The sequence below is a fragment of the Sinocyclocheilus anshuiensis genome, unplaced genomic scaffold, assembly GCF_001515605.1.
Source record: "Sinocyclocheilus anshuiensis isolate Anshui unplaced genomic scaffold, SAMN03320099.WGS_v1.1 scaffold457, whole genome shotgun sequence".
Lineage (NCBI taxonomy): Eukaryota > Metazoa > Chordata > Actinopteri > Cypriniformes > Cyprinidae > Sinocyclocheilus > Sinocyclocheilus anshuiensis.
The window spans coordinates 1,283,750-1,292,525 of NW_015537939.1; positions in this window are offsets into that span (position 1 = coordinate 1,283,750).

Below are 8,776 nucleotides of genomic sequence, written 5' to 3' on the forward strand. Positions count from 1 at the left end.
TTTTATAAAGAATATCTCTTTGGATTTGAGACTTTAGTCTTTGCAACTTTACAGATCTTCTTTATGCACCAAGAGCTTGTAACACTCCAAAGAGAAAGGAAAAATTGAAATCGCATCATATGACCCCTTTAAGGTTTTGGTCATGCCAATTGAGTTCCGTGGTAAATGCTTTACTATAAATTTATTTTTGTTTGTTTTTACCAACTGTGGATGAATCAAACCTTTTATATATGGCAGTCGACAGTATCTGTCACATAGAACTTAACATGTTTTGAACCTGGCACCTTGATGAATTTAGGAGCACAGAGAGGAACATTAACCATGCTTAAATAGTGAACCATAGGACAGAAGATCTACTGTTGTTAGTTTAGCCCCCAAACACACTCATTGAGAACTAAATTAAGAAAAACTGGAAAATAATTTCCGTAGGCTAAAAGAGCAATTTAGGATAAAATGTGCTGTAATTTTTCTTTCCCCCCTGGCTTCAGGATTATCAAGGAACTCATTTGATTTTGGAGCCAGTGCATCATTGGCTGTTTTCATTTAAAGCTTTGACATGAGTGGAAATGTTTAAATCAATTTTCTTCAGTGTCAATGTTCTTGATGCAATTTCGAAAGTCATTTCTTTTTTGTTCATTTTAGGTCTAACTTGAAGCAATTCACAGTTTGCTTGAAGTGGGTAATGAAATGTCTGACTTTATTTTGTATGTATATGCAGGTTTTTGCTCAGCAGCCTTTGTTTCCTCTCATGTCTTTAGGTTTCATTCTGATAAATATTCATCAACAAGATGTACCAGTGTTTGTTCACATTTGCATGCATGCACCCGCATGTGTTTAAACCTTGACACGTAACCTCTATCAGAAGTGAACAGACTAGGGAATGAAAATTGCCTTGACCTGAATCCTTTCTTTTAGATTAGATTAGATTAGATTCAACTTTATTGTCATTGCACATGTAAGGTACAAGGCAACGAAATGCAGTTAGCATCTAACCAGAAGTGCAATAAGCAGTAAGTACAGGATATACAGTGTCTACAATATGTTACAAATGTACAATAAATATACAGATAAGGCAGTACTATGGACATAATTTACAGATTTTTAAATACTATCAGCATGATATACAGATAGGTATACTATGAACATACTATACATATGGATTATGTAATAAGTGTATGTACACTATAAGCAGAAACTATGAACATATGAACATCATTTACAAATGAATATAAGCGATACATTAAGCTGTACAAAACACTAGTGCAATGGAAATTTAAAAAAGAGCCATGTTTCTGTGAAAACCATGACGTTGCAATCCAAAAGTCTCTTACTGTGGGTGATGCGAAGTCGTATCTCATCCATTTTGTTCACCAATGACCGCACATTAGCGAGGAAAATGCTGGGTAAAGAGAGCCGGAGCGGTGTTAGCTTTAGCTTAGTTCTTAGCCCACCGCGCTTACCCCGCCTTTGTTTACGATCACGACGCCGCCTGGGAGCACTTCCGCCCGGCCGGGTAGAGTGCGTAGTCTCGGGTGGTCTGGAGATCTCAGGGATGAGTCGAGGATTGGTGATAAAACTGTTGGAAAAGTGCACACCAATATCCAAAAGCTCCTGTCGGGTGTAAGATGTTAAAGCAAAGCTGTTCAGTGCGAACAGGCCCGAGATGAGCAGGAAAAATACTACAAAATTGCAAAAACTGGAGAGACGCTGAGCCTCGCGATGTGTACGTGCCGCCATCTTGGTTATAATTATACCATTTTCTTCTTTTCTTATTCTTCTTTTCACATCCAATTCTCTCAGCAACAGCTTATCGCTCAGATCTTTGTGTCAACATCTGCTGGATCAATGGATGCTGCTCAGTACTAAGAGACACGTTTGTCAAATCTGACATAGTTCTGTCATATTAAACAACCGTTTGTCTGAGCATCCCGACCAGCGACAATGTTGACAACCCGTGGTATGAGGATAAATTGCTTTAAGATTAATTGGTTTTTTTTGTAGAATCACCATTGTCATTTAGGATAAATCGCTTGTTGTATTCCTCATTTGTAGGATGCTTTGGATATGTAAATATATGAATTTGAGGCGGGGCTATTGATTCAGGCAACCAATAGAACACAGGGAACTTTTTAACCTGAGGAAGGATTATGGATTCATATTTTGGCCAGAAGTGACGGTTTGAAGTTAATTAAATGCCTTAATGATGGATTTGTTTCTTTTAAACATGCTTTTCATTTCACAAGATATTAATTGATGAACTGGAGTTGTGCTGATTACTTGTGGATTATTGTGTTGTTTTTATCAGCTGTTTGGACTCTCATTCTGACGGCACCCATTCACTGCAGAGGAGCCATTGGTGAGCAAGAGATTTAATGCTAAATTTCTCCAAATCTGTTTTGATGGAGAAACAAAATCATCTACATTTTGTATATCTTGAGGGTGAGTAAATTTTAAGCAAATTTTCATTTTTTGGATGAACTAATCCTTTAACTTCCTCGAACAATAGTTCAAAGTTTGCAGCGTGGCTGTTGTTCCTGATTGATTGCAGAAGCGGTGATAGAAATGAATTGGAAACCTGTTCGGAAACAAGCATTTTTGCATAATTTTTGCAGTTGAGTTTAGTGAACATAGAGTGGTGCAGAAAAAAAAAAAAAAAATCAAAGATTTTCCCAAAAGCCTCATAAGTGGTGTTAAGAATCCTAATCAACCTTCAGAGTGATTGAACTAGTGGCTAATAGACTGTTTTTGAACTGAACTGTCATGGTCACTTTGCCCTGGTTTTTGCCTCATTGGTTCCACTGTAAATCCAGCTAATGTTCCAGATTAGCTTTCTGTCTGTTGTTGATATCATGGCTTTTCTTCCTCCTTTAGCTACGGCGTCACTGTAGGGACACTCGCACCCCTGATGGGATTTACTGCTGGATTGGACACTTTGTTTACTAAAATAGGGCTGTTGGGGCCATGCACTATATATGATTATTAGCTCAGTCTTTGTCTCATTCGCATATCCACTCATTTCTATTCTTATTTCTGCTTTATTAATAGCGTCTCTGTGTAGGTAAATTACAGTGATAAATGTTTGTTGGAAAGCGAGGACTAGTGACAGCTACATAAAGGTTTCTTCTTTTGTACCAGCGGCCCATGGGCATAACAATTTCCCTTTTTCTTCTTGCCTGCATGGGTTTTTCTCATGTGACCTATTTCCTTACTATGCCTGATTTCCTGAACATCTCAATTTATTATTGACCTTTAGTTTTCATCCTGTTAGGGCTGCTGGTTTTGCTTTTAGGGCATTGGTAATGTTTTTTCTGATTCAGTAGCTTTTGGTTGTTTGTGTTCCTTGTGTACTGTGCTCTAGGGACAAATTAAAGACCTTGAGCAAGTGACCTGTTCTGTAGAGTTTCAATAATTTCAGAAGGTAATTTTCACAAAAATTGGAATATAATATTGTATGTATGCATGTATGTGACTTGTAGTGTACATCACCCAACAGGGCCACAATATTATATTCGTTCTACCAATTTGCAGACTAGCTGATAAGTGTTGGTGTCACATGACCTTTTGTTTTAAGAGTGGCAAACTCTGCCTGTAATGAGTCATTCTCGAGCACTCTCGGTTTGAGCAGAACATGTCCAGCCCTGTCGAAGCTTCAAGCTGTGATAAATGAGGTAAATTATAATTAAATTAAAGAAAGGATAATGCGTCTCCTTACTCCCCAGTGTTGACACTGATGAGGAGAAAGCTTCAAGTGGACTGAAACTTGCTGCCAACGTGTGTGTATCTAAGTAATGAGTTGGGTATACCCATTGGGCCTCTCACAAAACACGAGCAGAACGAATGTCTGTGGAAACTGTTTGTAAAACCATTCTTGCTTAAAAATTTGCACTAAATTTGCATAAGAATAGCTTAACAAATGATTTACACAGAAATTGGTTCTTATGTTTCATGAATGAGGCTCCTTAGACAGTGTTGTCATGTTACCTAAAACAAAAACTAAACTAAACTAATATATGAAAAACCTAAACTTAAGCTTAAAAGTTGAAATGTTGCATTGGTTCAAGTAAAAGTAGAAAAATTACAAAAACTGTAATAGTAGTAGTAATTATAATAATGATAGTAAAAATAATAATATAAAAAAAATAATAATAAAAAAAAAAATAATAAATTAAATAGAAATAATAATAAACTAATAAAATGACAAAAGCGCATATCAAAATTACTAAAACTTAAACTACAATTAAAATGTAAAGCATAAAAATAAAAGCAAATTTAATCATATTAATAAATACTATAATAGGAAATAACACTAAAACCAAGCAAAAACCTACATATTTTTGGGAAGGACAAAATAAACTTACAAATATTTACATTGTTATGCAAAATGATGCTCTATGTAAAAAATGTTAGCTTTGCAGGACTTCACATAAACCATGGTACCATGGCATTACCATGTTTTAGGTTTTGGACATGCACCAAGGTATTATAGTATTCTTCGAAGTACCTTGATATATGAATCAGTGTTACTGTAGTATTTTTATTTTTTTTATGTCTATATAATTTTAAGGTTTTGGTTTATTTAGTTTTAGGCATTTAGTACTTCAGCTTGAACTAAATAAAAATGAGAAATGTTTCCTTGGCAAGTCAAGTCAAGTTTATTTGTATAGCGCTTTTCACGATACAAATCATTGCAAAGCAACTTTACAGCAAATTAAGTTTCTACAATATTTAGTGGTAGCTTATCAGTGGTGACTGTCAGTTAATGTACATATGGCAGAAATGTACGGAAAAATCAATTTAAGACGTGTGTGTGTGTGTGTGTATATGTATGTATGTGTGTGTGTGTGCCATAGTATTGCCATCTAATAACATTACTATTCCACCACAGTACTTTTTTGCACAGGAAAAGTCATTATAATCGCACTCTTTGTCTTTTGTGTATGTAGATTGAGTAAGACATGTCAAATACAGCTGCAGAAACTTATTTAATTAAAAAAAGGTAGTATTTTCAGAAATCTTTTAGACCCTTGGGGCATCACTGATCTGTACGTTGTTTGAAGCAGGGATTTTGAGTTTTGCTCTTCATCGCTCGCTCTCTGCCTGTGTTTATCCCTGCTGCTCTCCTCTGCTCTGAGTGTTTAGTCACGACTGTATGTGTGTGTGTCCAGGGGCGCAGGGAGAGAGTTGATTGATCTCGCTCTAAAGGTTGGAGCATCGGCAGGTCGCTGCAGATTAAATCAGGCAGTTTCTCTATTTTTGCAGGTTTGGGACTATTTTTGTGGGCTGTGAAAGGTGGGAACTCACCCCTTGTGAAAGTGCGTCACCCTGCGCATGCAGCTTCTAAAAACAGATCCACTACACACGTGGCCACGCACGCAGACAGACACACAATGCACCATGTGAGATGCTTTAGAAAGAGTAACTGCTATTTTTAATCACAAAAATACCAAACCAGATCTTTTCTTAGACCAAAATGGTGCCGACTTCATTGTTAGCACGCATTTCATAACATTTCTGACCTGATTCTTTTATGACGCTATAAAGTATTCATTATAAAATTGGCTGTTGTTTCAGTCTGAGGTGCTAAGATCGATTCTGGCACAGTTGTTTATGCATTCGTTTGATTTGTCATTTACATTACATTAACGTCATTATTCATCTGTCTAGCTTGTTCATCTTCTCCACGGCTGGGTTGTGGGAGAAAGAGTGAAGGAGTTGTGACAGATGTGATTATGAGTGATTTATTATTATGGGAGTAAACACAGTTTGGCTACACATTGGGTAATATTCTGAAATTGTTGTGGATTTCTTTTCCTTGCAATTTTGCTACCTCTCTTCATTGCTCTCACTCTCATTTATAAATCTGTCATTCCCCAAACTGTTGTATTCATAACAGGCACTTTTATACAAATACAATACTGCAAAATTGAAAGATGCAGGTTACTGCACTGAAAGGGAAAGAATAGTTTGAGTCAAATGTGAATCAGGTCATGAAAGATTAAGACATCTCAAATTTGCAAACATTCCATTTATGTATTTACATTTACAGTAACATGTACAGTAGTGGGTCCATCTGGTCCTTTCTTTTCTTCTTTCTTTCTTTCTTTCTTTCTTATTTACAACTCTAATATAGCAAGATCTGTTGTTGTTGTTGTTTCAAATTTAAAAACAAAAACAAAATGACAATTAAGAATTTTGTGTTTACTGTAAGATTCTTTATTTCTTGGTTGCTAAACAAATAATAATATTAATGCCTTTTCAATTCCGTTTTTTCACTCAAGTGTTATTATGCTGATAATATACATTGTAATTAAAACATTTGTATTCAGTTAGAAAAATTAAAAACTAGAATAATTTTCTATAGTGTCTCAGACTTTTGGATGGATTTTTATATTTATTTATTTGTGCCTAGGTCAAGAATATCCTTATATGAATGGTATTATATGAATAGTATTAGGAATTATTTATGTATTTATTCATTTATTTACAGTGTATATACCCGGATATGAATTAGGTTTTAAGAATCTGACAAATGTAAAACAGAGAAAAGTTATGGTGCAAAATTAAGAAATTAAGATTCTGTGTTTCGTTGTTACTAATCAAATAACTATATTAATCTTTTGAAATATACTTTTCACTGAAATGTTGTTATACTGATAAATATATTTTGCTTTTTAAAATTGTGTATTCGATTAGAAAAATTTTCTCTAGGGATCCCATGGTATTGTCTCATATTAAACCAAATCTTTTCAATATCTTTTGAAATAACAGTTTGATGTTTAACTGTAAACTGTAAAGTACAAGAAATATCTGTTCTTATGATGATTTATACATCTCTCCAGTTTTGGTTAAGTAATAAGGTGAAAGACACAGATAGACACAGTTATTCCCCAAACAGAAGAAGATGAAGAAATTACAGATTGAATGTACTATATAACGCTAAGACAGGCAGGATCATGGTCCCATGAGTCCTTTGAGCGCATGTCTTTGTATTCCCCCTTCTCCTGCAGATATGAACATAAAGTGTTAGAATGGGGCCTCATTTTTCTCCAGTATTTTCTCTAGATCAAAATGTTTTCTTTAGCATTTTACCTTCCTAAGATTTTGTCCAAACGGCAGTTCGGATATGAGAGTCAGTCCCATGATGTCTGCCCTGAGGGCTGCTAGTGGTCAGCTTGTTTTTTATTTACACTCAAAAAGAGCATTTATGTAGAGATTTTAAAGGGGTCATATGATGTTGCTAAAAAGAACATTATTTTGTGTATTTGGTGTAATGAAATGTGTTTATGCAGTTTAAGGTTAAAAAACACATTATTTTCCACATACTGTACATTATTGTTTCTCCTCTATGCACCGCCTTTCTGAAACGCGTCGATTTTTACAAAGCTCATCGGTCTGAAAAGTGAGGTGTGCTCTGATTGAGAAAGGAAAAATTGAAATCGCATCATATGACCCCTTTAAAGACAGCAGCAAAGTGGCCAGTTTAATTCTATTAATATACATTGTTCACATATACTCTATATATTGTTTCCACTGTCTTTGTTTCTCTATTTGTTGAGGTTGTTTTCCATCACATATTGTCTTCCCAACTCTGCGGTGGCCAGATCTTTCTCTATCAATCTCCCTGTGGTGTACTGAAGTGGATGTGCCATGTCTGAACTTGTTCAGAGAGAGGCAGCAATTTATTACCACCAATCCACTGCTGCTCTGGGTTTGCACTAAACAAGCCTTCATTCGCTGGTCTGTAGCACTGAGGATGCATCTTTTGCTCCAGTTTATTGAAGAGCAGTGACGTCAGGAGCCCGAGGCCCTCATGACAGATAGATCAAATCAATGTGTGAGGTTGTTCTGTCACAGACTAGACATGTTGTTCTTGGACATTTTAAATTGACTGCACTTCTTTGTGTCTACTTTATTATTAGGGCTACTGCATCTGATGTGTAAATTGTGTTGATCAGCACAAATGGTGTTGTTGGATTTTATTGCATGTTAATTATATTTGTTGCATATGCAAAAATCACTGCGCGGAACTGATTGCATATTACTTAAACATCTGCATCAGTATTTATCAGTAACAATCTTTTTGAGCTTAAAAGCTAAAGCTCAGGGCTGATAATTGTAAAGCAAGGTGTTTGATTCCCATAAGGAGCAAAAATCAGCCTGTCCTTGAGCAAGGCACTTGATCTAGTGGAATTACTCCTGTACTATAAAATTACTATAATTTATAATGCTATAAGTGTACTACTGGGAGTACTATAATTTGCTTAGGGTAAAACGTCTGCTAAATATACACACATGCATATTGTGTTTTGTGTGAGTACATGTGCATACTACAAATGTGCAAGTGGTGCATTAGTTTGCAGTTGCTACTTCTCGGTTTGATATTTTGTTGTAAAATCCAATGATGTTCTAACACTTTAAAGGTTAAAGAAAAATGAAGCATGGCTTAATTGTCAAAGTAGTTTTTATGGTCTATTTACTTTAGATGTAAATTGTTTGCTTTAGAGACTGTATGTTGTTATATAAGTAAGCAAATCACTAAGTAGCTCCCAAAATCAAAGAACATAGGGAGATCATGAATTGAGTGTCTAAATAGGTTTTAGAACTACTGTAGATATAAATTGTCTGTTCTGGAAGCCATATCAACCTGGGCTTATCCATATACATTTTTGCATAATACATATATTGCAGTAAAACACCAACAACTTTTATTCTTTTCCACACAAATTATGATTACAGGGCAAATTATCGATTAATTAAGACTTCTTTTCATGTTAAT